The 26,578-nt window shown below is 45.4% G+C and overlaps 1 protein-coding gene and 2 long non-coding RNA genes across 5 annotated transcripts in view; 1 reads left to right on the forward strand and 2 right to left on the reverse strand.

Moving 5' to 3' along the window:
* The window catches only part of FGF12 (fibroblast growth factor 12), a 221,578-nt gene that overhangs the window by 101,603 nt on the left and 93,397 nt on the right, over positions 1 to 26,578 (reverse strand). The window lies entirely within an intron of this gene.
* LOC135419628 (uncharacterized) lies at positions 615 to 17,255 on the reverse strand. The gene is made up of 2 exons (XR_010433065.1): positions 17,095 to 17,255; positions 615 to 740 (listed from the first exon to the last, which is right to left on the reverse strand). It is a non-coding gene; the product is annotated as an uncharacterized LOC135419628 (long non-coding RNA).
* Positions 17,319 to 19,447, forward strand: LOC135419629 (uncharacterized). Its single transcript, XR_010433066.1, has 2 exons — positions 17,319 to 17,480; positions 18,888 to 19,447. It is a non-coding gene; the product is annotated as an uncharacterized LOC135419629 (long non-coding RNA).

Genomic DNA, 26,578 nt, shown 5'->3' on the forward strand with positions numbered 1-26,578 from the left:
GAATTAAATTAAACCAGAGCTTGTGAAACTGAATATAATGTTGCACTTGCCAACATGCAGGTCTGTCTTTATCTATAGATGGCCAAGGAGTCCACGGGGTTTGGTTCTGAACATGGGCACTGTGCCATGAGCTCCTGGTGACAGTACCGACATGGGCATCTGCTCTGCACGACTCTGGATCATTCCCCAACTTCACAAAATTTTCTGAAGAGCCCATGCTTTTATAAACACCAAGCAAACCTAGAGCGGTCTTGAGCTGGAGAATGGAAAGCCAACCTCATCATGCCCCTGGCACTGTCATTCTCACAGGTGAAACATTGCCTTTGATGGGCTGCCAAGTGAAACAGAAAAACCTCCTTGTCTTTGGTCTCTGCCAGTGGAAGTTCTCTCCTTCAACTTTCATTTGGGTAAACAGGGTTCAAAACACCTCCCATTTTCATCTATATCAGCTACTTCTCTTTGAGGGTAGTGCAGCCTATGCAACTAGCCCCTGTTGAACCCACAGGCTGCATTCCTCATTGCCACCAATGGAAGCTGAATTTTTTGACCTAGCTGGGCCAATATGGCATTTTTCCTTAAGGAACATAATTTAAAAATATATTTATATATAAATATATAATATATATAATATAATTAATATCTTTATTGCAGAGTTATTATGGCAATTTTTCTCCCATGCCTCTTCTTCCCTGGGCTCCCTCCTCACTTCAGTCTCAGTCTGGAAAGCTGCACAGTGCACCCTATGAAGAGGGAATGCAAGAATAGCACTGGTTCATAAAATGAGCCACACAGACAGTGTTTTGATCATGGTGGAGAGATATGCCAGTGCTCCTCCTGCAGTTTGTGGAGAAAGACCCCATATCTGGCACACAGGAGCAGGCAGAGTTTCGGGCTCCCCAGGGCTGTTGGAAGATCAGACTCACTATGCTCATTAAATATCCTCACCCCAAGCATCCAGGAGCCTCTGCATTAGACACTCCCTATGGAAAGTGACCAATATAAACATTTCAAGACACTGTAAGTTCTGAGGTTTTGTTCTCTTGATAAATAAAATCTTCTGTCCTCAGTGCTGAGGTTTAAAATGAATGGCTGAATTTCAGGGCTTTGGTGACTTAAGCAGAGAAGAGATCTAGAATTGCATTCCCTTACCTTCCTAAACAGAACGATCTATCTAGGTCAAAACTGAGGTTATTGGCATCTTTCCTTAGTGAAGTGCAATAATTCCCGCAGGGTTGCTAACAGAATATCCTGTTTATTTTTCATAGAGTCTTCAAAAGCCATGGGCTGTGTTCTGTAGATTCAGTCATTAGGCATATCTCTGCTTTACTAATGCTGTACACACAGAGCTAACTACAGATAGGAACATATGCAGGTTTTTTGCTGTTTTATCTGCAGAGCTACTGAAAATGCATACATAAAAATTAAGGAAGAGATTTACATTTAATACCACTTAAAAATGTGTATGCATGTTTCTGTAGTTGAATGGGGAAAAAAAGACACCCATCTCTGGCCAATAATTATGAATGGCCTAATTCACCATTTTATAGCAGCATAGCAACAAATCTCTTCCAATAGGAAGGCACTGTTGAGTTTGAAAGTCTGCATGCAGATACCTCTTAAGAATTGTACCCAATTTCCACGCTGCGAAAATTACATCTAAAATGTGCATTGCCAGGGCTGCTTATTGAGCAAAATTAAGCCCATATCCATGTTTTATTAACTTTATTCTTTACAAGGTAGCCCCTTGTTGCATGTCTAGCATAATTAAAATTCATGCAGCTTTGGCATTCCCCAGCCTCTCTGCGTGGGTGGACTTTTTGGAAAAAAAACCATGCCTGGTTAACCTGATAAAGAAAAGATCTTACCGTATTCTGCTCAGTTTCTGTGCAGCATAATTCTGTTTACAATGCATAGGTTTATATCTGTGTTTGAATGCCTAATAAGAATTCACATGGCCACTTCAAAATATGCTATTCAGGGAGAGAGATCTGGCCCTAAAACAGCAGCAGAGTACAAAAACTGGCCAGCTTTCTGGGCTGTTCTCACACAGCTGAGCTTGGAGCTGACTTGGCCTTTCAATAAACACAGAAGAGCCTGCATCATCTGATTGCCATATTAAAATAATTTGTTTAATGGGCCCTTTACTCCGTTTTTTGCCTTCAAAGATTCAATTAAAACAAAATTTGCAACTCATCATGAGGAGTATTCATTAGTTCACCTGGTGTCTTTAAAACCAGCTGTAGCCTGGGTAAAAGTTGGGGCTGTCTGTATTAAAGTGAGTGGCAGGTACATAGTTGGCAAGTTGCAGAATGAAACCACTATTGCAAAAACCAGGCCACAAGCAGCACCAACACAACAAAATCAACTGCAGACCTGAAAAAGAAATAATTCTGCTAGGATTTTATGCATTCATATTTTTTTCCCCCTTTTTAAGAGAAAATTTTCAATTTAACAGGAGTTTTTATTTTTCCTTGGTGACTTGTTGCCTACATGAGGTGGAGGCAGTTGAACATAAGAAAGCTGCACCTTGCTGAAGGGAACTGTGGCTGTCTAGGAGTGAAAGTGTCATGATACATTTTTCTTCAAGAAGCTCCCTGTATGACCAAACAGACTTTTGTCTCCAGGGTTCTGGAAGCACGTGATGGGACCATCTCCCTTAAACAAAGCCTGAAAAGGAGCAGCAGAGGGAAGCATCTGAAACTGTTCCCACATATGAAGAGAGACCTCCTTGCAGACAGATCAATGCCTGTCCCACATGCCAGAGCCAGACCTGAGGCTTGTTCAAGACGGGCTCGTCTCAAAGCTGTTGTTATCACCTCACCCCAACAGTCCTGTTCATTGGCTGTTCTGTCATTGCCTTTCCCAATGGGATCAGGGCATGGAAAACTGCTGTCCTTGCAGTGATTCACTTCAGTTGTGGCTTCCTAAGTGTCAACAGTCCAAGACAAAGCACTTGCAAACACCTGCCCAGTGACAGCTCCCACGAGGCACTTCAGTCATTAGGACAGTGCAGGGAGGAGGCCTCGCTGAAGGAGCAATGAAAAGATCAGCACCCTACTTGCAGATCCCCTTGTGCAAGGCAGAGCCAAGAGCCCACCCTTCCTGAGCAAGGGGCACAGAGCCAACCAGCTGGTCCAGGCTTAGAAACACCCACCCAAGGATCTGGAAAGAAAACTCAAATATCTTCTTGCCTGTACTATAGCTGCTGATTTAAAAAAGAGGACAGAGAGCTGCCTCTCTTCCTTTCTTCCTCCATCCATCTCCTCTTCCTCACTAGGCCTATCCCAACATCCAGCAACTCACTCCATCCACTGCGCTAGGGACTTTTCACTCATGGCCACCCATTTATTAGCCTTAAGCCACAGAAACTACAAGGAAGGGAAAGGAAAGCCCTGGAGATTTCATTCCAGGTCCTACGTCTGCATTCACAGTGTGTAAGAAAGAGAAGATCACATTCTTTGTGCTTTTAATGCAGAGCAGAAGCTTGAGGTGAAATAGCCACCACAGAACAACCCCAGCTGTGAGCCTGAGACTGAACACACACCCACCCTTCCTTGTCTAAAGTAGATATTTAGTCCTCAAACATCAGGATAGGGACACCATCATGAACAAGACACTCCTACAACCTCCCCCTCCCTAGGAGAGGTCAGCCATCCCCACCCTTCTCTTTGAATCCTATTTGACGAAAACCTGTAGCCCATTTAGGCCTATAGTTTCAACAATGCAAGAGGTGCCCAGTTCCCATGGACACTGAACCTGGTTCTATCTGGATTTACATGTCACCTGCATGAAGGTGATGAGATCTGGGTGGAGAGGGGAGTGTGACCCCACAGAGCAGCTTCTGGCCTAGGGCCCCCATACACCAGGGCTCAGGAGGTCTGAGGGGCTGCAAATCCTTTTCCCCATCCCTGGGAGGAAGGAAACCTCCTCCTGTTGTAATCATGCAGCCAGACACCAATTTCAACCAAAATCATTTTCAAGTGTGTTGGGAAAAGCCTTTCAATTTAAAGTTTCCATCAAGCTGACTTTGCTGAAAGTCAAAGAGATCCTTCCTGATTAGATCTTGGCTGAGGCAAACCAGCCCGATTATGTGATTGAGAATGATAAAAAGGAGGGAGGGAGAGCGAAACCCCTGTCGTGCTCCTCCAGTAGGGCTATGGGTCCACAGGCTCCACAGCAGGCCAAGGCTTGAAGACTAGGGATATCCACCTCCTCTATGCACCTGTGTGGCACTGGCATAGGTCAAGAGAGGGAGAAGGGACAGAAGCTGTCAAGGAGAAATATCAAGCTCCCTCCAGACCCACAAATCTGTCTATCTGCACATCATGGATTCTGACAGACCTAAAGAGGCCTTGGAAAGTTCTCTGACCCCAAACTTCACTTGTCTCTTCATCCAGCCTCCAAATTTGTAAGAAGCCCAGGATTTGCAGCCTGAGCTGGGCCACATCTCATATCCTGCTGGGTCAGCAGAGAAATGCTTCACAGGGGCAGTCCACTGCTCAGTCACTCAGCAGAGGGTCCTCCCAGTTTGGAGAGCTCGCAGGAAAAGTAGCAACTCTGACAAAACCTGGTATTTCCACTGCCATCAAACTCTGCTGAACAGGAGTGACGGGACATTAATCCTGCCCTCAGGATGCCTCTGAAGTTACATGCCTCCAGATTGCATCTTATTTAAACAAACCTGCTTATTTCTCCTGCGTACTGCAAGGGCATACTCAACACTAAATGTAAATGTGAGATTACAGCTGTCATACAGCCAGGACAAGGTTTGAAGACTGGGTAAAAAAGGATCTGGGTGAATACATCACTTCCCCTGTAAACCCCTGGCTTCCAAACACACCTCTTGCTATTTATTATTGTAATTTATTGTAATTTATTTCCCTCCCCAGCAATAAATCAACTTCTCTATCTCTCCAGCAAAATGAAATCCCAAGTTCTCTCTGCCCGAACTCTCACAGCTGCTGCAATCCAGACACCAATGAAGATATCAGTGGTCTGGAAGGAAATCTAAGTTTGCCAAGGATACAAAGACTAATGCAGTAGTAATTAACGATCGTGGCAAGTCTGGCGAAGAGACTAAACTGAACTGACGTGGAAACGGAGTTCATAGAAACAAGTTTCCTTTTAACACAGCCAGATCAAACCTCTGGGGATAAATTGTGCCGTCTGTATTACTTCAAGACTGGGCAATTTCTTTTCCCTAGAAAGCAATGACTCTGGGAATTGGGAACCATGAGAGAGATACAGCTGAACAGGAGCTTTCTGCACAGAACTGCAGCTAGGAGAGCTCAAGCCCATAGGGATATGCATGAAGCAATGGGGAGCAGAAGAAATGCTCTGTCACAATTGTATCCAATGCGGCGAACACCAGAATCACAAAAGTCACAAAGTCTGGTTGCCACACTTCAGAAGTGGCAGAACAGGGAGGGTCTGAGAAATAGAAAGAATATGGATATAGTGAGAGACATGAGCAGTTCAGTCTCTTGGTTGCAGTAATATGCACATCTACAGGGATTCACATGGGGTCACTGTGAAAATCCTCTTGATACTCAGCTGTATTTAGCCTGTTAATACTGTGGCCACTGAGTTTGCTGTTGCTGAAAATCTGGCCACAGAAGACAAATGGTTAAGATCCTCAGTATCCAAGAGAATGACAGAGAAGACTTGTCCCTGACCAATAAATTTCTCACCTCTCAGTAAGAACATTTTCAAAAGGAGGGGCTCTTTCAATCCAGGAAAGTCAGAGTGAGATTTGGAGGCTGTAAGTCAAGGCAGGGCTCATGTTTATTGTTAATAGCAATGGTAATTCATCAAGAGAATGACATGGCAAGAGTTGTGATGGATTCGCTATCATTTCACCCTAGCAGCCAACCTCTTTCAAAAATAGATGAGCTGATATCACAGCACACAGGGTACAACGGACCCTGGAGAGGTCAGCCTTGTACTGTGCCAGCAGTACCTTCATCATCACTGACAAGGTTGGTCCGATCTCTGATTAGGGACCTGCAGCAGTGGAAGCCCCACATCTCCTTTGGGAATGTGGCTCTGTATCACCTTCAGCTGAGAAAGGCTCCTTCTAACATCTAGTCCAAGTCCCACTTAGCTAGAATTTTTTTGCCCTGTTGATGCACCTGCCAATGGAGGACTTACTGGGCTTGCTCAGTGAAGTCCTGACTTGAGTGACACAGGAGATCAGACTGTGAAATCACTAGTCCCTTCCGCCCGGTTTCTGAGACTCACCCGGCGTCAGTTGGTATTAGAGCTCGTATGAGCAGAAATCCACTTAGCACAAAATCTTGGGTTCAAAGTTACAATTCTTCCCCACAAGGAGTGAAAATGAGACCTTTTGGAGGTCACTATGAAATGCCAGAAGAGAAAAAAGTGCACTGATGTGGTAGAACTGGTGGTCTCACCCCTTTCAAGACCAAGTCTCTGCTTTTGCACTGGACAGAGCAGTGGCATGAAAATGGGTATTAAAATCCCTGTGCAACACGTTCTTTTGAAATTACTATTTTCTTTCTCCCTTGCATAGTTTTGATAAAGTGGCATTTTTCAAGAGAATAAAGCACCACTACTGATTGTTTTGCTGCTCCTTCTGTAGGCATCCATCACAGCCTCCCAACCTGTACCATTCACATGTGTCTCTCTGACATGACTTACAGTTTTGGCCTTTTCTGCTCTCAGACTGCTGAACTCCAGAAGTGCCTACAGTGGAAGATGCAATAGCTGTTCTAACTGATTTGTAGGGCTCTGCTGGGGCTTTGCAAGAACAGCTTTTGGACATGGGCAACCCTGTTTCTTTGCATCCTTTATTCATGACCCCTCTACAGCTTCTGTTTTGGACAAGGAATTCCTGTGCAGTGTGATTTCTTTCTTCCTCTGTGTCCATGCTGGCCTGCCCTCCCCGTTCCTATGCATGTTGCTTTTCTCACTTCAGGGACAGAGTTAGCATCTCTTTGGTCTTATTCCATCACATAACAGAAAAAAACCCATTCTGTTAAAGGGCTGTTGGAGCCTGCTACAAACAGGTCATTGATAGAGCCTAGTGTCTGGAGACTACCCCAGTAAAACAGTAGAAACAAGCACAGAGAGCAATGCCTTCTATGAGGCATGAAGAAACAGGCAACAGACCCTGCTTACCCAGGAAGTCCTGCTCTAAAACCTTTCCTGTTTAATGCAGCTGGATCCTTCAGGATGAGAGGACAGGATCCCCTGATTTTCCCTTTCTACTCCCACAGAGAAGGCTGCAAATTTGAGAATTCTGCCTCCCCGCCGCCCCATGGACAGTGTCAGGCACCCAGCATGATGTCCATGGCTTATCCTTGCCACCTGGCCCACATCTTTTACAGGAGCCCAAGGGCACTCCTGCCCCAGTGCAGGGGGAGAGGGACAGCCTCCAGTAACCAGACAAGCTGACAAGGCAGGCAGCAGCACTACAACAAAAGGTGATGCAGCATTGCCAAGTGTTGTCAGATGTAGGGAAACTCACAATAAGAGCCTTCATCTTTCAATATGATTGAATGCTCCTGCTCCAGCCTGTTGGAAATACCATCTCCTGAGATGCTGTGGGCTCACCGAAGTTCATGCAAGGCAGTATAAACCAGGGGGCAAGTTATTAGTGTTTTCTTTTGGCAGAAGCTTATACATAAGATTAGCTGTGCTTGGCAATTGGAAAATGTATGAGCGTGGGGGTGAGGAGCCTGAATTAAAAGCCACTTAAGTGGGTACTTGAGTAATTATTGGGAGGCTTCTGAAGAGACATTTTTGTCAGTAATTAAGGAGAACATGGCTTTGTGCTGGGTACAGGTGGCAATATGGCAACAGAGATCATCAGCACTCCACAGAGAGATGACCATCTATCTATGAGCTGCAGAAGCATGTTGGGATTTTTCTGCCCAAAGAGCATCCTTCAGAGTTGAAAGAGAGCCAGAGCAGCAAAGGGGCTGAAATCCTGATACTCTCACAGTCGCAGATCCTCTGCATGAGGGAAAACGATGCACAAAGTTATTTTTATGAAGCTGCCTAGCTCCTGAGGTAGCTGTTCTTCAACAGCGGTGGGTCCCACTGTCTTCAACACCTTCACAAGCCCTGAATTCCTGGGAAAACTCTCCACACAAGGGAAGTAAAGGAAAACATGCTGGGGAGTTCCAGCCTGGAGGAGGGTTGGCTTATGCCTCCTGTCAGTGGAATGGCAGGTTAGTCATGCTCTGGCTCCAAGGGCTCTCCCCTCTGATTTGTTTTCATAAGCCTGATACATGCTATGTCTGTCATTTGCTTAGCTTTGGGGATCTTTCTGTTTGTTAAGTAATGCCAATAATACATGCAAATGTATTATTTCTTCAGTCCATTATAGCAGATACTTCTAGAAATCAATGCCTCTAATACGCACTCCAGCCCACCTCAAATGCTGTAAAATGTGGGGTGCAAGAAGGTGCCCTCACATGAAAAGACTGATTTGACAGTGAAATGATTCCGAAATAGAGCTACTTTTAAGTCCACAGTGACAAAGTCAGGCACTCAGGAAATTAAGTGTGAAGACCTGTAGCTACCAGGGCAGTGTCTGTCTCCTCATTAAAGATGCAGGTAAAGAAGCTTGAAGACAGTAGCAGTAAAAGGAGCATATGCAACACAAACATGTCCTTGTGAAGGAGCATAATTCATAGACACTTCATTACCTTCAACAACTTTAAGGTCCTTGCTTATTCATCAGCAAGTCTTAGCTGTCATGAGCCAAAAAAACGTGGGCTGGGACTATCAAAATGGACACAAATGAAGCAGACTTCCAGATCTCACTGATGCTCCAGGGATCTCCCCACAAGTTCCAGTCTCAGTCCCTGACACTGCCAATGCTCTGTGTGGAACGTGGGGTGTGCAAGAGATCCCTGTGCAGCAAGCACCAGCTCTCACCCCAGTTAAACATGCCAGACTGACTCCTGCAAAGTTCCCCTTGAAAAAAATCAGTTGACATGAGGAGGCAGACACCAGGCATTTGTTCTAGAAAAGGCTACATGCTACTCCCAGCCTTATTATTTGCACATGGATAGCTCCAGCAATTATTGCAATCCTCTCACTTTTCTTTCTTGACTCCTGGCACAATGAAGGGTCTGAAAAGTCTTCTTTCTGTTTTTATTTATTTAACCATTTCACATGGACTCTGTCAGCTTGAATTTGACCCAGCTTTGTAATTTTATGGGCAAAATAAAAATACCAAAAAAAAATGAAGCATTCATAAACCCTCAATCAAATGGAAAATACTCCCACAATATGGTGCAGCTTGAATGGAGGCTTTTCTTTTTAAAACAAAAGATGCTCCCTTGTGTTGTTTGAAACCCTGGCATTAGAGCAATTAAGAAAGTGAAACTGGCTACAAACTAAAGCAGAATGGACATGTTTCATAGATCTTCATTGCCCAGGCAGAAAGAAATGTAAACAGGGCATAAATTACAGCAGTCAGAGGACAGATAAGCTGAAGGACAATGCTGGCACAAGAGCAAATGGGTAGAAACTGGCCAAGAATAAATTTAGACTAGAAATTAGAAATGGTTTCCAGTGATCAGAGGAGTAAGACACTTCCAACAGGACCAGTGGGCACATTGCTGCTCTCATTCTGCTCCCTCTGTTCCAAGGAGGCTTTTTGTGCACATTTGTGAAAAGATGATGTGACACAGCCTGCACAATAACATGAGCCAAGAGACCTCTTCTCTAATCTGTAGCACCAATACTTTCAGTCTTTCAAAAAATCTCTTTTTAATGCTCTAAGAATGGGGAGATATTTGATGTGCACTCAAAAGGCTTTTTTATTTAACCTCTGCTAATTGAACCATCTTAAAATATATCCATACTAATAGCCTTACACATTTAATTGATGAATCGAAGTAAGCAACTGAGTGCTTTTATTTAGTGGTGTCATTAAATAAAGTGAAAGAAAATAAGATCCCATAAAATACAAATGGTCTTATCTAAGTGTTATTAGGGATGCAATGACAGGAGTGCATTCAGTCAAGTGTTTATATTGTTACCATCATTCAGACATCAGCTCCAAAGCTTATCTAATTTGAAAGCCACTCCTGCAGATCTTTGCTATTGATTAGTGCAGCCTGCAGAGACACCACTTTCCACAAACTCATTTCAGAATAGGGAAGCTGTCAGCTCCCACATGTGGGGTCCCCCTGGCCAGCTGGTACCCACATCTGTCTGCACATGCCTTTTCTGCTTGCTGGATAATTTGAAAACAACCAGCATCCTCTGAGAAAAGTGAATTCTGCTGGCAGAGTGAGTTAGGGACAGACATACCCTCAGCTCTCTACCCCAGATCTCCCCTGAGCAGGACTGAGGTCTCTCAACTTAACTATTACTCAGCTAAGTAAAACGTATGTTTATGCCTGTAATTTCTGCACTGAACTGTTATATTGCCAGTTAATGTTGTTTAGAAATGAATTGCTGCAGCATAATGTACAGCAGAACAACAAATACACATTAGCTACATATCACAAATCAAATAATTACCAACCAAGATATTCTTACTCATGTTCAACCTCTTATATGATGTAATAGGACACTATCAAAATAGAGCTCATATTACAATGACAGTTTTGGCTTCTAGCACTTTGGCTTTTATTGTAATAAATTCTAATTTTCTGATTTTTATCTGCTCCTCCCCCCCTGCTCCTAGTGGCATAGGAATTATGATTATGCCAGTTCTAAAACTAGACTGCCTGCTTCTAAAGCAGTCCTTCTGCCTGATTCACAAGCACAGCACTGAAGCATTTGAGACACAAACACTGCAGATCACCCTCAACGCCAAGAACAAAGCATCAGCTTGATCACTCCAATTCGACTTCCACATCTGCCACCAGACCACAGGTGCGTACTCCCCACACTTCAGATTCCTCCCATCCATAAAATGAGGGCAATGATACTGCTTTTGGGAGCCTTCACCACAGAAAGGCTTGCAAAGATACTTTCCAGGGGGGTCAGGTGGATTTCAGGGTGGGATTTTTCACACAATGCTGACCAGGACTGCTCATGGAGGAGCCCCCACTTTCCCTATGCTCATGCAAATGGATCTGTCAGGAAGAGGCCCCCTTTCTGAAAGGGCTGACACTCTTCAGCTGACACGTTTGACTGCGTTCCCTTGGCATCCAGCTCAAATCCTCTGCACCACAAGCTGAGACCCTGTCATATCTTACTCCTCCCTGTGAGGCACTGATGCTGCAGAGTAGCCTCGGCCCCCTGGCCACACTCACCCCCCCTTATCAGCTCCTCCAGCCTGTTTACAGCTCACAGGATTCCTATATTCACACTGCAATAAATGACAAGGTTGCCACCTTGCTTCACCAGGACTTAATTTTTCAGTCCCACAGTCTTTCTACCCCCAGAACCATGGTACATGAGCTCAGTAGCCCAGAAGCAGGGGAGAAGATGCAGGTGCCACCGGGTGAGCAGTGGGGACCCGCTAATCCCACCCAAACCCCTGTGGTCCCCAGGGCTGCACTAAGAAAATAATTCTGACTAGTAAGAGACACTGCTCATAGGCATCAGGGAAGCCCTGTCCTTCCAGTGTGCTGAATGGGGGTCAGTCCTGCAGCCTCCATCCAGTTCCTGGGAAACACTAGAGATGTTTCCCACTCAGAAAGATCCTTTACCACCCTGCACAAACAACTACAGCAGCATGGCAAGAGTAACTGCACCCCACAGGTTGTTGTATGATTACAGCTCTCAGCATATACAATTTCAGAAAAATTTCAACATGTTTTTTTATGCACGTGAAGAGAGTGAAAAATAAGGAAAATACAATGTTGCACTGAGCCATCTTCTTTTCCTACAACGAATTTAAAAAAAAAAGAAAAACAATACTAAGTTCACAGAACTATTTTATTTTACTTGAAATTAATTTTGTTTCTTTTCTACATTATTTAACTGTAAAATGTTAATTTTGAGGAAACCCCAACACATTTCAAACTTTCCCTTGTCTTCAAGGCACTGAGGGAGAATTACAAAGTATCTTGGAATCTGTCTCTCATGGAAAAATTTGAAATGCAATTAGATAAAGACTTGGAACAAAGTAAAGCTCCCCAGCCTATTAATTTTTATTGTGGGTTTGTTTCGATTTTTCTTTTTCTAAAATTGGGAAAATACCTCATTTTGCCTCTAAATCCAACACTGTTTTTTGTTTGTGGGCATCCTGGTCACTACTGCACCTAAGCCAAAGATTTCCCAGTTTTCTTTCCAAGGGTCTGTGGGTTAGAGCAAGCCTATTTTTTTTTCTTTTTCCACATGGAATAATTTGGATCAGGTATTTACAACTGAGATTGGAAGAGGCTCAATTAATCCCTTTTATAATGAAAGTGGACAACCCCTGGGTGTGAGGAATCCGCAGACTGACACGCAACAGAGAGGGACAGCAGCCAGGTATGGGAGCTGAAAAGGGAGAGCGCCTGCCGTGCAAGGTGACTGGGCCACACCAGAATTGCGGCTGAAACTCAGCAAAAATACAAGAATCACCACTGAAATCGGGGTGAAAAAAAACAAGTTTGAGTTTCTTTTCATCGAGTTACAGCGCTGTCCCCCCGGGGGCTGAGCAGCCACCTGGTACCTCCACTGCAGCAGAGCCACAGCCAGCCTGTCAGCGCATCCCCAGCACAGCCCTGTCCGCTGCCCTGCACAGCAGTGCGCGCTCTTTGACCTGCAAGAGGCTTCTCAACCAAACCCACAGGGGATTTAAGAAAACCACGATAAAAACCGCTACCTATTTCCCTCCGCCAAGACGGGGGCGTGTCCCCCGTGATGTTACACAGAAGGGACACCGCTGCCGATTTTTATCTTAAACCACGCCCTTTCTGAAGCATCCCTCTCCCTTCCTTCCTTTAGTCCCATCATTTTTAACGCCTGCGGAACGGGCGCGGGTTGCCGAGCAGGAAACACGAACTGTGTGGAGCAGCTCCCCCCTCACGGGCCGGGCCCGGGCGGCCGCGGAGCCGCAGCGCTCCCCAGCGGCGGCTGAGCCGCGGCAGAGCGGGAGCATCCCGGCTCCGGGATCGCCTGCGCTCCCCCTCCAACCCCGACTCAAGGGTAAAGGAAGGCAGGGAAGGAAGGGGGGGAAAAGGGCACAAAAAAGAATAAAAAGAGAAACAAAAAAACCCAAACAAGATGGAGAAAAACAAAGAAAGGGAAAAAATTAATAGAAAGGAAAAGAAAGAGAAAAGGAAGGATAAGAGGAAGAAAAAGGAAGGAAAAAAGAAGAAGAAAAAAGTAAAAAAAAAAAGAATAAGGGGAAGGAAATAAGAGGGATGGGGGAAACGGGGGAAAGGAAAAAAGGGAGGGAAGAAAGAAAGAAAGGGAAAAAAAAAAGAAAAAGAAAAAAACCACCCTAAACTAGTATAAATGCAGAGAAAAATTTTTTACAACGGTCTGGAAGATCTGTATCAATAAACCGAGACATCTGCACACAGCAGCACCTCCCCAAGCCACAGTGGGCGCTTGACAGCGCTCACCTTGCACAGATGCTGACCCGGGCACTCCTCTGCTGCCTGCAGAGCTGGAGCTGAGGTTCCCACAGGCAGCAAAGCTGCCCCAGGAGATTTTACCAGGGGCCGAGACTTGCTGGAGGCACAGCTAGAGAGAAATGTGGCTGCTTGCAGCCAAGAGATGCTCCCCTGAGCAGCAGCATTCAGAGGAAGGAGGGAGCTGAAGGGCGGACCCACCGGCAGATCTGCAGCCGCCGGTGCGCTGTGTGCGGCAAAGCAGCACCTCCGCCACAGCCCAGGTACAACTGGTCGGGCTCAAGCCCTGCTGGGCGGGGCTCTCTGCTGAACAGAAACTTGAAATACGTAGTTTCGGCTCGAACGTGAAAAATACGCACGGCCTGGAAATCGGTGAAAGGACGGAGCGATGCTCAGCACCCTCAGAGGAGGAGGCGGAGGGGTTTGGGAATTCCCAGCGCCCCATCAGCCCGCAGGCGCGGTGTCCCCGCGGTCCCCGCGGCAGCACTGCCACCTGGTGCTCAGGGACACGCTCACACCCGCCCGGGCGACAGCCGCGAGTCCTACCACCCATCTGCGTCCCTCAGCAACCGTGCCCACACCCATCGTAGCCCATTTCCTAAGGGAAGAGTTTCTCCAGCAGCACGACGCCTCCTCTCCCCGTACAGAGCACCGCTTGCTCCCGGTGAGCTGTGACAGCTCCACGTCGTTCTTAGCAGGGCTTTCCCCTCCACGTCACAAGCGGTTCTTGAGCTTTTGCACTTGTGGCAGCTCTGCGACAGAAGCGCAGGTGCCCCGTGCTACAGGCGACAGGTCAATGAAATGATCTGTCTCATCATCTCCACATTAAAAACAAACAAAAAAACCCAACCAACCAAAAAAAAATCTGCATGTGGTTTGACTGGATTATTTGTTGAATTTGTAATATTTTACCGTTCTAGTCTGAAAAAACTTGGAAGAACTGAAAGGAAGGAAAATTTATTTCTTTGCCAGTCAAACGCTTGCTTATTCTTTTATTCAAGGTGCTTTATTCTAAGTAGTTTTAACAAGTTAGAAACAAAGTGTGATTTTTTTCTGTTGGAGTTTTGGACAAAACGTGACAAATCTTATCCCTTCCCTCCAAACTTTTTGCACTGCACAAACTCCCAGCTCTGTAGTTCTCCCAGCACTAAGTTAAACTCCCTTTCCCCTTTGCAGCATGCAGCCCTTGTGCTCTGTACCTAGCAAATCCGAGTGCAAATTCTAAGCTAGAATTGCTCCCTGCTAAACGTAAAGGTCCATAACTGACACTGGAAATGCCTACTTTCTTCCACGGATCTTGCTCTGCTTTACATATTTCAGAAATCCAAGTGCACGCTTCAGGTCACCTTCACTTTCCGCTGAAAATGCAACCAGCAACAGGGCAGAACAAATCACCTGTGTAACAGCACAGAGCAGCACCCCGCAATGTCCCTGCCAGACAGCACCCCAAAGGAGATGGAGACTTTGCAGCAAGCCATAGGCAGCCCCGTCAGAAGCTGACTGGAGCCTCAGAGGAGGCATCATGAAGCACCTTGGCCTTGTTCCACAGAGAACAAAGTCTCTAAACAGAGAGACCACATGGCTTCAGTGCGTTTTTCCTCCATGTAAGGTGTACACAACAGTTTCTTACCCACTCCTTCACTCCTGCCTGGTCCTGGTCACTGCAAGCCAGGACTCACTCAGAAGCAGGAGTCAGCTGCAGTTGTTTCACACACAAAGTTTACTAGGGAGGCAGCTTTTGCCCCTTTACCATCTATTTTAGCATAGTCATCCTATACAAAGAGGGGAGCTGAGAAGCTTCGGTTCTGCAGTTTAGCTGTCTGAATATACAACCAGCAAAGTCTGGTGAGTGTCTCTGGGTATACTGCCAAGTGATAAGGGACACCACTCACACAGATGTACTACTGCAACAGCTCCAGATATTACAACCTGCAGCGTAATGTAGGTGCACAGGTTACAAAGAAAAACATTAGCTAACTAGCTTGGCCTCAGCTGTACTGCTTGTTCATTTGTCTGCAAGTTGTGAAAGTCCCTGCTCAATCTGTTATTCATAGCTATTTATTTATGTTGCCTTGAGCAGTTCTTGCTCTGCCAGTCATGCAAGCCCAACATTTGTAATTTGTCCTATAAAATAGGAAATTAACCTAGGAAAGAAGCTGCATGCAGCTTTCCACCGCAGCATTAATGTCAAGCATTATATTCCATTTTAACAGAACAAAATGGGTTTGTGCTGTACTGGCTAGTTGCTCACCTGGGAAAAGGAAATTTCTGTGGTTCTCTTGGTCCCACATCCTGACTCTGCAGCAAGAACTGAGAATAGATCATTAAGTTGTTTTGTGGGTTTTTTTTTTTTGGGGGGGGGAGTACCTCAGGAAACAGATCTATTCAATATTTGTTCTTCAGATGATTTTTAAAATTTGCAGAAAATGAACAGAAAAAGCCACAAATGCAGCTGTTCCTGTCTGAATACCCATTTCTGCTACTCAGAGGAAGGTGTTGGGTATTGCTTTATCTCACCACCAAACAAGTACTGCAGAGCCTTGGTTTAAATGAACTTGTGTTGTAAAAAAGCAGTGCCTTCAGTGCTATCTGCTCTCTGACGGGCAAATGTATTACAAAGTGAGACTGTAGCAGTCACTCACATCTCTGCCCTATTTAAATAAATCTTTGAGATTACCTTCCCCAACAAAATCACACTGATAGAGCCCATTATTTCTAATGCATCACCACTTTCTCTCCTGGGTCCTATTTTCCTTCCCAGCATAGCCTGTTTATACAATTAGGTGTTTCCTACCCTGGGAAACGGCCTTTGCAGTGTCATTGATCACAGCAAATAATAAGTACACAGAGGATGCTGCAAAGTCTCGGTGGGCCAACACCAAGCTCTCCTCTTTGCAATTGTTCCAATGGATTTTGCTTTGAGCAAGGTGTCAGGATAGCCAGAACAGCCTCCTATGTACCTGCAGCTCAACCCTGGGCACATAGGTTAGCTATAAGACTAACTGGATTTGGAAACAAAAATTACTCAAAAAGAACACAGCTAGTACTCTACCTTATTAGCTTTATGCTGGGAAAGTAATTAGGGTTTCTATGGGATAGTTTCATTTTAGAGGGTTCTTCCCATTTTCTTGGTACTAAGTAATTACAAAGACTTCCCAGCCAATGCCTGATAGACCAATGTGAACACATGCAGCCACTTTTGCTTGAGCAGGACCTTGGCTCAGGCACATGATACTCCACCAAAAGCAGAAGAGGTGCAAGTGCTGCTCCTACTTAAGCTGAAATCTGGGGAGTCACCCTGGACTTAGAGAAGGGCTGCAAGCAGCAAGTTGAGCCCCAGTGACATTTCTCATGCTGTTGTTGGCGCAGGCAGACACAGTGCCACGAGCTCCTGCGTGACAGCCCCAGCACGCAGCCTGCAGCTCAGCGTGGCCTCACGGGCTGGTATCACCCTCAGCAGCTGAAATGCAGGCAGCACAAAAACCCTCTTACCTAAAACTCATTCAGGTATGAAACATAGAGGTGTCTTCATCACATCCATTAATATAAGCTGGCTCTGAGCTTCCCACTTCCTCCTCTCACCTTACAGTACCTGAGCTGGTGGTTTCTGCCTCACAGCAGGGAAAAATGTGTCCTGCAGAGCGACAAGCCCCTGGTTCCTCTGTGTGTCTGCACAGCTGGAAAAACATGGGTCCAGGACAGCTTTGCTTTTTGCAACACAGCGCAGCAACCCAAGCAGGCTCTGAGGGTCCCTGGAGGTTCATGCTCTGCTCTCATTGCCTCTGTGAGCTCATGGCAGGCTGGAATGGTGCTTCAGTCCCCCCACTCCCCAGGGCCTGCTTCCTCTTTTGGGGACTGAGGTAGTGGCCTGGCAGGGCTGCCAGTCTGGCAGGCTCTTGGGTGGCTCTGACCCAGTGTGACAGCAAGGAGCAAAAGACCCTGTCTCACTGTCATGCTTGTTTTCCTGTAGTCCCACAGGTACCTTCTTGCAGCTAGTGAAAATTCAAAATGACTCTTAATGAATAATTAATTGTCCTCATCCTGAATCATCTTTAATGAATGAAAAGGCTAGAAACCTGCTGGGCACAAGAACACGGCTCCGTGATTGGAGCACAGATGTGCATTTTGCATTTCTGTAGGTGTTCTCTGCAGAGCTGGTAGAGTTTCTGGGGCTGCAGGTTAAAATCCCTGTGCATTATCTCCCCTTGGGACCCATAAACCTGAAAATGCTGCAGGAGAACTGTTCATTTTCATTGAAGATGTCACATGCATAACAAACTGGGCACAGAAAATGCATTTCCCTGTGGAAAAGGCATTTCTGCAATGGGTGCAGAGAGAACAGTGGTGAGAAAGAAAACAGGCCAGGCTTAGCAGATATATTAAATGACTTCTCTTTTAGCACGGGTACTTGGAGCTCCCCAAGCCAAGTATCCATTTTCAGGCTACCCTCCACAGGGAGAGGGGGCTCTCAGCCACCCACCAGCTGCCATCACTGCACTAGTTCTGCAAAAGAGGGTTAATCTGTCCCTGCCACCAACGCTGCAGAGTGCATGGCCCATTTATCCCTGCCCAGGTTGCTGCAGCGCTGCCAGATCTGCCGGGGATTTGGCTGCTGAATGAGAGACTGAGGCTTAGGGAAGGGCTGACAATGGGTTCCAAACCTACACAGCATTCTAGCAGGGGCAAGTGTTCAAAAGGGAGCAATGAATTTCTTTGCATCTTTAGAAGCCAGGATTCTTGTTTAAGCAGTAAAGGTGCCCTTAGGAGCTCACCTTCCCCTCCCAGTGCTGGGCTTTTTACGGGGTGGCAGCACCACCCTCCCCAGCCCCAGCAGCTGTGGGGGCAGAGGGCAAACTCACTCCAGTGCCCACCCACATGCAGCTCTCCCTGCAGCCATGTGGCTGAGCAGCCACGGGGGGCATCGAGGGGAATGCTTTGCCTCCTCATTAAACCAGGATAAGGAAGGAAAGGCCTTGGGCACAATTACCTTAATGAAGCTGGCAGCTCTGCTTGCTAACAGCACCTGATGCCTCGGGTTTGAGGCGCAGCTGCACAAACACAACTTCCAGCCCCCTATAAAAGCATAAGTGCCCAGCAAAGCAAATACCTGTCTGAAAGGAGCCTGGATACCCACGCTGCAGAGCAGGTGGCGAGTTTGCCTCTTAATTAAGCATATGTTCGTGGAAAGCATCTGTGCGCTGAGAAGCCTCAGCCTTTCCCTGCTTCCACAGAAAGCAGCTGCCCCTGCCAGCAGCTGCCTCCCAGCTGGGTAATGATGTGGGTGACATTGGCCTTAATGCCCACAGGAGACCTGTGTGGTGCCGGCAGACACAGCGCAGACAGCAGTCAGAAGGTGGATGGTGTGGTTTGTTCCTTTCCTCCCAGCCTTCAGAAAGCACTAGTGACTTGCCGGGGACGAAAAACTAGAAACTACAGATGAAAAAGCACAGCAAATGCTTTGGGGAGCAGAGAGAAAAGGAACCCGCATTCTGCCCAGCACAGATCTTTTGGACACGAATTTTGTTTGTGTCGCGCGCGGCTGCAGGTCAGGCTGGCGAGCACAAGCAGCACTGTGACATATGGCAAGGAACAGTTTAAAGCTGTGGCTACTCCCACCCTGCTCAGACCCAGTTTGCAGGCGGGAGGTGCGGAGGCTGCTCCTGCATGGGCTGAGTGAGCTGTTGGCAGGGTTCGATCAGTCTGCCTCGCTGCGGGATTTTCTGCTTTGCTGTGGAAATGTACCAGGACACATTCAAGTTCAGTCTGGCTCCAAGAGGACGTTCTTCAAAACTGGCTTGATGGGCTCCTCTTTCCTGACCATCACAGGAATTCACTACAAATATTTACCATCTGCATCTCTGCTCCCCCTATTGTATGTACTTTGGTTCCCTAAACCGATTATGTAGATATTTCACAGTGTCATAAAAAGCAGAAAGAGCACAGAACCTTGCACAAGTGATTCATTCTGATAAGCATGCAAAGCACTTTAACAGGTATCACAAATTACATAAAAATGCTCTTTTCAGTTCCTTATCTTATTTCATTCCATGTATAGTACAGACAAAAACCAACGAGTAAATAAAAGATGGAAAACATGGGCTGATGTTTTAAGGCTGGATGCCTCCAGGTGTAGCTATCAATCTATATCACTAATTTTCAAATTTGCTGAGGGTTATCATTAAAGGAAAAGACATATACATGCACCTAAACCAGGTTACAGTTTTAAAAACTAGCTAGCAGATTTGTATCTCTTGCTAGTTTCACAAATAAGTAGAAATTGAAATCCAATAAAAAACCAGTAACGACAAAGTTAAGAATATTTTATAGAAAAGAATCCAGCCATGCTTTTCTGTCATGTGAAAATATCTGACATTCGCTTCAAGTGGTAGAAGCTGGGCACGTCAGGGGCTTGGCTAAAAATAGCTGGGTGCTCAAAATTTTTCTATTCTAGGGATGATCATATTAACTGGAAGAATACTAACTATAGTCCAAGACAGGAGTAATCCTGGTGCTTCTTATGGGATATAAGTTTAACTGGAAAGTCCTATGGAGGATGGGTTGAGGTGGAATGTTACTGAACTGAAATGAGGGTGTATTTGAGCTATTGGTAGGCACATCTAACTATGATCTATTTATTCTGGACAACAAAAATAGCAGAAAAAAACCCCAAAATGCTTTAACTGCAGCATAATTTATACTAGCACATTGGCTGCTCTGAGTACGTGGTTATGTGATGAACACATTGACACTGCTATTGCTGCTGGACCTAGCTAGATTAAAGCAAATTATGCAAATCTCTGCTCTTAATGTCCCCAGATTGACTGCAAACATCCTTATGGGGAAAAAAAACCAAACAAGACTACTACCACAAGGAATATGGGGAGAGGTATGAGTCCAGTGATTGCCAACGTACCCTCCAAGAGACAGCATCACTGTGAGATGTTACTCACAAAGGCAACTCACCCAAGGACGGGACAGAGGTGACACAGAGCCCTAAACTGGAGGCCCCATTATGAGGGACTGGTTAGGTCTCAGGGACTCAGCCTCCAAGGTGGCTGTCACTGCTGACCTAAGATCACCCAAAGCAGCTTAACACAAAAAGACCTAAACAGAGAGAGGTGGGACCACCACAACTGCCTCCACCCCTCTGACAGAGGGCAACAGCAAAGACTCTCTTGTAAACATGAGGGGCCAATACTGCCTCAGGTGACAAATGTGCCCTCCTCTCCTAATAGGACTGCAGCAGTGCTCAGGGTCAAGGGAGGCCCTACCCCAACACAGCACCATGCTGTGCACTAGGGCTCTTGTCAGCAGTTTAAGGGACTCCAGAGGGTTGCCAAGAGCTGTAGGTCTGACAAACGTCCTGCTCCTTGGTCACTGACAATCCTCTCCTCCTGTCTCGGCTGTCCTGGTGAAGGACAATGTTGTTTTTCTGCAAGGCTACCTGCAAATTTCCTTCTAGTCCCTGCAAAAGGCAGAAACCTCCTTTGAACTGCTGTGTGGAACAGGCCCATATGCCACCTGAAATATCTATAGACCAGGGAGTTCCCAGCTGCTGCTGGATCACAGAGTCAGCCCCATCCAACGTCCCAGAAATAAGGAGGAAACTCTATGTTTGATCAGCAGAGAAAAACCAATGGAGTTATTGCAGCTCCATGTCACAGGAGCCACAGAGAGGGATCACCTACAAGCCATTAGCCTCTACTCGACCACATGATGGATACCCTGGACTCCTTTCCTCCCAAAACATATCCCACCCTGTCTGAGCCAGGGAGGCATTTCTGCTAATACTACCAGGCTTATGACACAGCCAGTGAGAGCTCACTCCAGGCACTGGGAACACATGAACAAATACACACATGCTCACCTGCCATTTCATGACAGAGTATTATTTTTAAAGCATCACTGCTTCTACATCCTCAAATATTTAGGGAAAGGCTTTTCCCTTCAGTAAAAATGCACCCACATTTTGCCAGAGGAAAATTAGATGTAGAAAATATCCTGTGGAAAGATCCTTCTTTCTATAAGAAATGTCAACTTTTCTCCAACAGACTGGAAAAAAAAAAAAAAACAAATCCAAAACAAAAAGCAGAGCATTTTTTTCCCACTTAGCAAGTTGTGTTATCATGGGGAAAAAAAAATCCAACATGAATCTAAATGTAGTCTTTTCCTGGCTCTTCCCTCTGTTTCTTTCACTAGGACAGCAGTTTCTAGAGAACTTTTTGAATCTGTGGGAGCAAAGCCAGAAAGCATTCCCCCATGCCCTGCAGACTGCTGGGCTCAAATTACTTAGTGGATTATCTCTTTATGATTAAAGGATTTTGGCTCATGTTCAGAGATGTTACAGTTCTTCCCATGAGGGGTCCTGTTTACTAAGCTACATCAGCAATTGATGCAAGTGTAAATGCTCAGAGAAGAGGGATGAGCCATTAATTAGGGTTTGGTTCAGTATATTCTTGTGAAAAGCTGCCAGGATGTCCTGAGTTTGGGCATAGGTTGGGTACAAGACAAAGAAGAAACAGGCATGGACTTGGGTTTTGCCTCATGGATGCATTTGTTTCCTGAATTATATGAGAACATAAAAAAACTCAATGACCAGAAGGGGTATAAGACAGAAAACTTGTAGAATTGTAGAATATTTCGAGTTGGAAGGGACCCATAGGGAGCATTAAGTCCTTGGGGACCTTCAGGTAGAAGTAAGGGCAAAAACACATACTTGTTCCATCTTTTCTTAACCCAGCACCTCTTCTATATAAATATTTATCCTACAACTCTGGCTGCTCTAGAGGAATAAAACAAAACATCATTTAATGAATGAATTCTAAACCAAAATCAAACATGCTGCATCTACCCAGGTTACCAAGAGGATTTTCAAGCCCTCCCTCACAAAACCTGCCAGATAGGGCACAGCTGCTTCAAGTGCTGCCCCTGTTGTCCTTCGAGTCTTGCCACAGCTCAGGGATTTTCTTTGCAAGGCACAGGGCACGTGGGCAGGAGGAAGAGGGCACTCATGCTCCAGAGCACCCATCTTCCTGGCTAACACTTTTCCAGCCCTAATGGGATGGGATTCATAGCACTGCCTGCCCCGAGCATAAAAATAACTCAACTGAAGGTGGTTAGAAAGATTTATGCCTTTCAGCAAGTTCCTTGCTTCCTTCCAGCCTGTATACAAGCGATCTCCTGACACAGCACAGAAACATCTTTATTTTCGGAACAGTGTGTCGTCACCCTTTTCACAAGGGCCATCCTAAACCTGATCAGGTGCCTTTGCTCCACCATTTGTCTCAAATGCTGGGCTGAACATGCAGCCCCAGTGGCCAGAGAGCTCCTAGTTCCCAGGTTGGCCTGGTCCAATCCTCTCACTCGTTCCCCTGTGTTTTACTTGACTGCCATTACATCAAAAGGTCACATAGCCACACTTGGGCAGTCCTATAGGAAGCCCCACAGTTTGTGTACAGGTTTAGCTTCAGTAAATCCTCCAGAAACCTCGATGAAGCTGTCTGCAGGGACAAGCCAGGAATTGCCTTCTCAAAGACTTCTTCTTCCTGCTCTTGTGCTTTATGTGGCTTTATGAAGCATGGCATTGCAGTGTTAGGGCAAAACTTCACAAAATATCACCCAGGAGTGTAGATGCCCTTCAGACTTCCCATGCCCAGGCTGTGCCCCCTTCTGCCAAGGTAATGGTGCTGCACAAGTGCTGTCTAGTGGGTACAGCAAGGGGCCATGAGTGCTTTTGCTGCTTTTCCATGTGTGCTGTTTCCCTGCACACACCAAGCTGCTTTGCTCTCCTGCACAGCTGGTAGAATATGGATCCCCTTAGCAGGGGTCTGCCTGGCAAAACCCACTGCAGGCTACCTGATGCTGGTGTCAGGATATTTATCCTGACTATCAGGAATGGATAAATATGAAGATAAAACCTCCACAGCCCCCCACTAGGTGTAGGATTGGGGTCTTGCTGGGATAACTACATTGCAAGGGTAAGTGCAGAGACAGGTAAGTGACCTTGGTTTGCTTCACCATGTGGCCAAATGAAGATACTTGTGAAAGCCTCTGCCTGGCATTTTGCATTTGTAACCATTTTGCCCTTCCAGTGGGCAGGCACAGATCCCTTTAAGATTCAGGAGGCGTGCTGGTGAGCACTCCGAATGCGCGAGAACTTGCATTTCCAATGGAAATTGAAAATGCCTGAGTCACCGTTTTATCAGGTGCTGAATAAGAACAAGTTTATTTTTTTCATGCCTATAATTATATGTTTGGAAGGGGCTGGAGCAGCTCTCAGAATGAGGAGGGAAGATGCTTGAGTGAGCTGTGCCATGGAGAGGGCCCTTGGTTGGACAGAGGAGGGGGAAGAGCAGTGCTGGGGCCCACAGAAGCTGATGCTCCCTGGCAAAACACATTTTGCTTGTTTCTTTCCAAAGTTTGTGCTTTGGGGAGGATCAGAAAGAGTGGGCAGGAAAAAAACAAAGGTTTTTTTTTCGTTTGGGGGGCTTTTTGGAAAAACGTTACATTCCATAACTAAGTCAATCCCAACCCAGGCCAGGAGTGAGCAAGGACAAACAAAAACTATCTTCTCCACTTAAAGCACATTAATGTTCCAGCATTTCCTAGCTAGCAGACAGGCCAGGGTTGGCATATTTAATATCTCATCCCTAGAAAGTGTTTCTTCTCAACAAGGAGAGAGAGCACAGAAGAAAAGAAGGAAGTACCCTGCTGGTATCATTCTTGACATATGGCTATATCTGGGTGTTTGTTCTTGGCAGTTCAGTGCCTGCCACATAGCACGACCCCTCCATCAGGCAGCTGTCAATACTGGGAAAATTGAATTTACTCTTAATAAAAGACCACAGCCAATAAGCAATCAGGCACTGTCTGTTCTCCATCCTATCATTAATGAGCCAGGGGATATTTGTCTTCTGCAGCTCTGCCACAGCTCTCCCACCTCTGCAACTGTAGGTCTGAGTCACATCCCAAACTGGAAGGTGCACCTCATCTTTAGACATGACTTATTTTATCTCAGGATGGAGAAAATTTCAGGAACAATGAACATGATGTGATTGTCACCAGGAGAGGGGCAGTACCCCATGGCTTCAAACCCAGATATGCTACCCATTCCTCTCCCTGCCTTCTGCTACACCTTTCATAGGCTTCCCTCACAACAGCAGCAGCACTTGTGTGGCCACATGGTGACTTGGGTAAGGCTGATTTGATTAAAAATGATTCATTTTTAAAATACCAGTAATAAGAATAATGGGTTAGTTTCCTGCTCTGGCTTATATCCCAGCTGTAGCATCAGCATAGGGAGGGAATAAGAGTATGATGGGAGCACAAGCTCATCCCTTTCTCTTACTCAGCAGTGAAGACACTGAAGAACTGCGATTGATAGCATGCTCCTACAAAACCAACCCTAAGTCAGCTCAAAGATGCCTTGAGCTGATGTGCCCTTCAAATCGCTAACATGTAGCAGGTTTCTCAGCCTCCCTGAAGAGAATAGACACTCATCTATCTTACCTTTTTAATTCATCATGTTTAAAACAAAACAAAATGAAACAATTCCACCTTGTCACCAATGAACATCCCCTGTGAGCACAGGTCTCCTCAGGAGGGAGTAAGAGACTTGACAGATGAGAGCTGTAATCCTTTGTGCATGCCTGGAAACTGCTTAAATATTACTATGGCCATTTAAGAATCTATAGAGATGCCAGTAGGATCTGATTCTCTGAATTGCAAGATCAACAGCTTAGATGAAAGAACCTCTCTTACATTATGTCAAGTGGACTTGAGAAGGAAGCAAAAGGGAATAATCATCCTCAGCCTTTTTAACAAACACCTGCAAGTGGAGAGGTAAAAGATAAAAGGAGATCAATAAACATATTACCAAATTAAACTGCCATGGGTAATATTTAGATACCATAGAAGTTGGCACCTTAAGGAGAAGAGAGAGAAAACAGATCAGAAGAGAGAAAACTCCAATAGTCTGTTCTCAGATGGCCATTTCCAGTGGCAATCACGCTAATTGCACACACGAATTAGGCAAACAATCATGAACGTATTTTTCAAAATCAAGCCCCATTTGTGTTACTCTCACAAGAGTTTCCAATCAACAGTTTTCAATTGCAAATACAGAACAGTTTAGTCATCAAAAAGCAAAAGGACAAAGAATGTACTGAACACGAAAGGGAAACAATCTCTTTTCCCTCTCTTTCCCATATTTCTGTAACTGATTCTTACTGAACAATTAAAATAACATTTTCTATTAACACAAGACATTAAAATACTTCAGTTTAATGAGCTCAGCTCATCTTAAAAATACCGAGATAAAAAAGTAAATGCAGAATACAGTGTTTCAGGTAACTTTGAAGGAGCTATTATCAAAGTATGAACACGACTATCAATCATCAGACATCCTGACTGCTACTAATATTCTTTATGGAAATGTAAATAATTGTTTCAAAGCATAATTTACCCTTTCATCGTTACAATCACTTAGATGTTACAATTCACCTAGCTTGAGCGATGAAAATACAGTCTGTTTTTCTTCTCTGAATAAGCACAGTTTTAGCAAATCACTTAAGCACGGGCTTAAAATTAACTAGCTGATTGAGGTCACAGCCCATGCGTTAGCACACTGCTGCAGGTAGTGTAGAGAGGATAAGCAAGCCCCAAGCAACTGTGAAAAAACCCTTTTATCTCTGAAGTCTACCTCCTGAGACATCGCCATTAACATTTAGTATGCAGAAGGTGTTAACTCTGAGCCCTTTAAAATCAGTCCTGTTGTTGATTTAGTGTTAGAAACCTTCACTAGCAAGGCTCTCTTCGGAAGGATGGAAGGACAGGGCACTTATCCATCACTGAGCTATCCCAGCTACTGGCTGGCACTTGCTAACCCTTCAGGCCTTGGCTTTTGTGTCACACTTAACCCTTAAAAAGCAACTGTTTTCATCTTTTTCTCTTAACAGGAAGCCAATATATTCTCTCTGGCAAGCCGCACTCCTACTGAACCTTAAATACTTTTACATGAGAAATTTATAATGCATGTGCTTTTAATGGGAGTTTATTGAATGGCTGAGAGTCTCAAA

Source organism: Pseudopipra pipra, chromosome 10, assembly GCF_036250125.1.
Source record: "Pseudopipra pipra isolate bDixPip1 chromosome 10, bDixPip1.hap1, whole genome shotgun sequence".
NCBI lineage: Eukaryota > Metazoa > Chordata > Aves > Passeriformes > Pipridae > Pseudopipra > Pseudopipra pipra.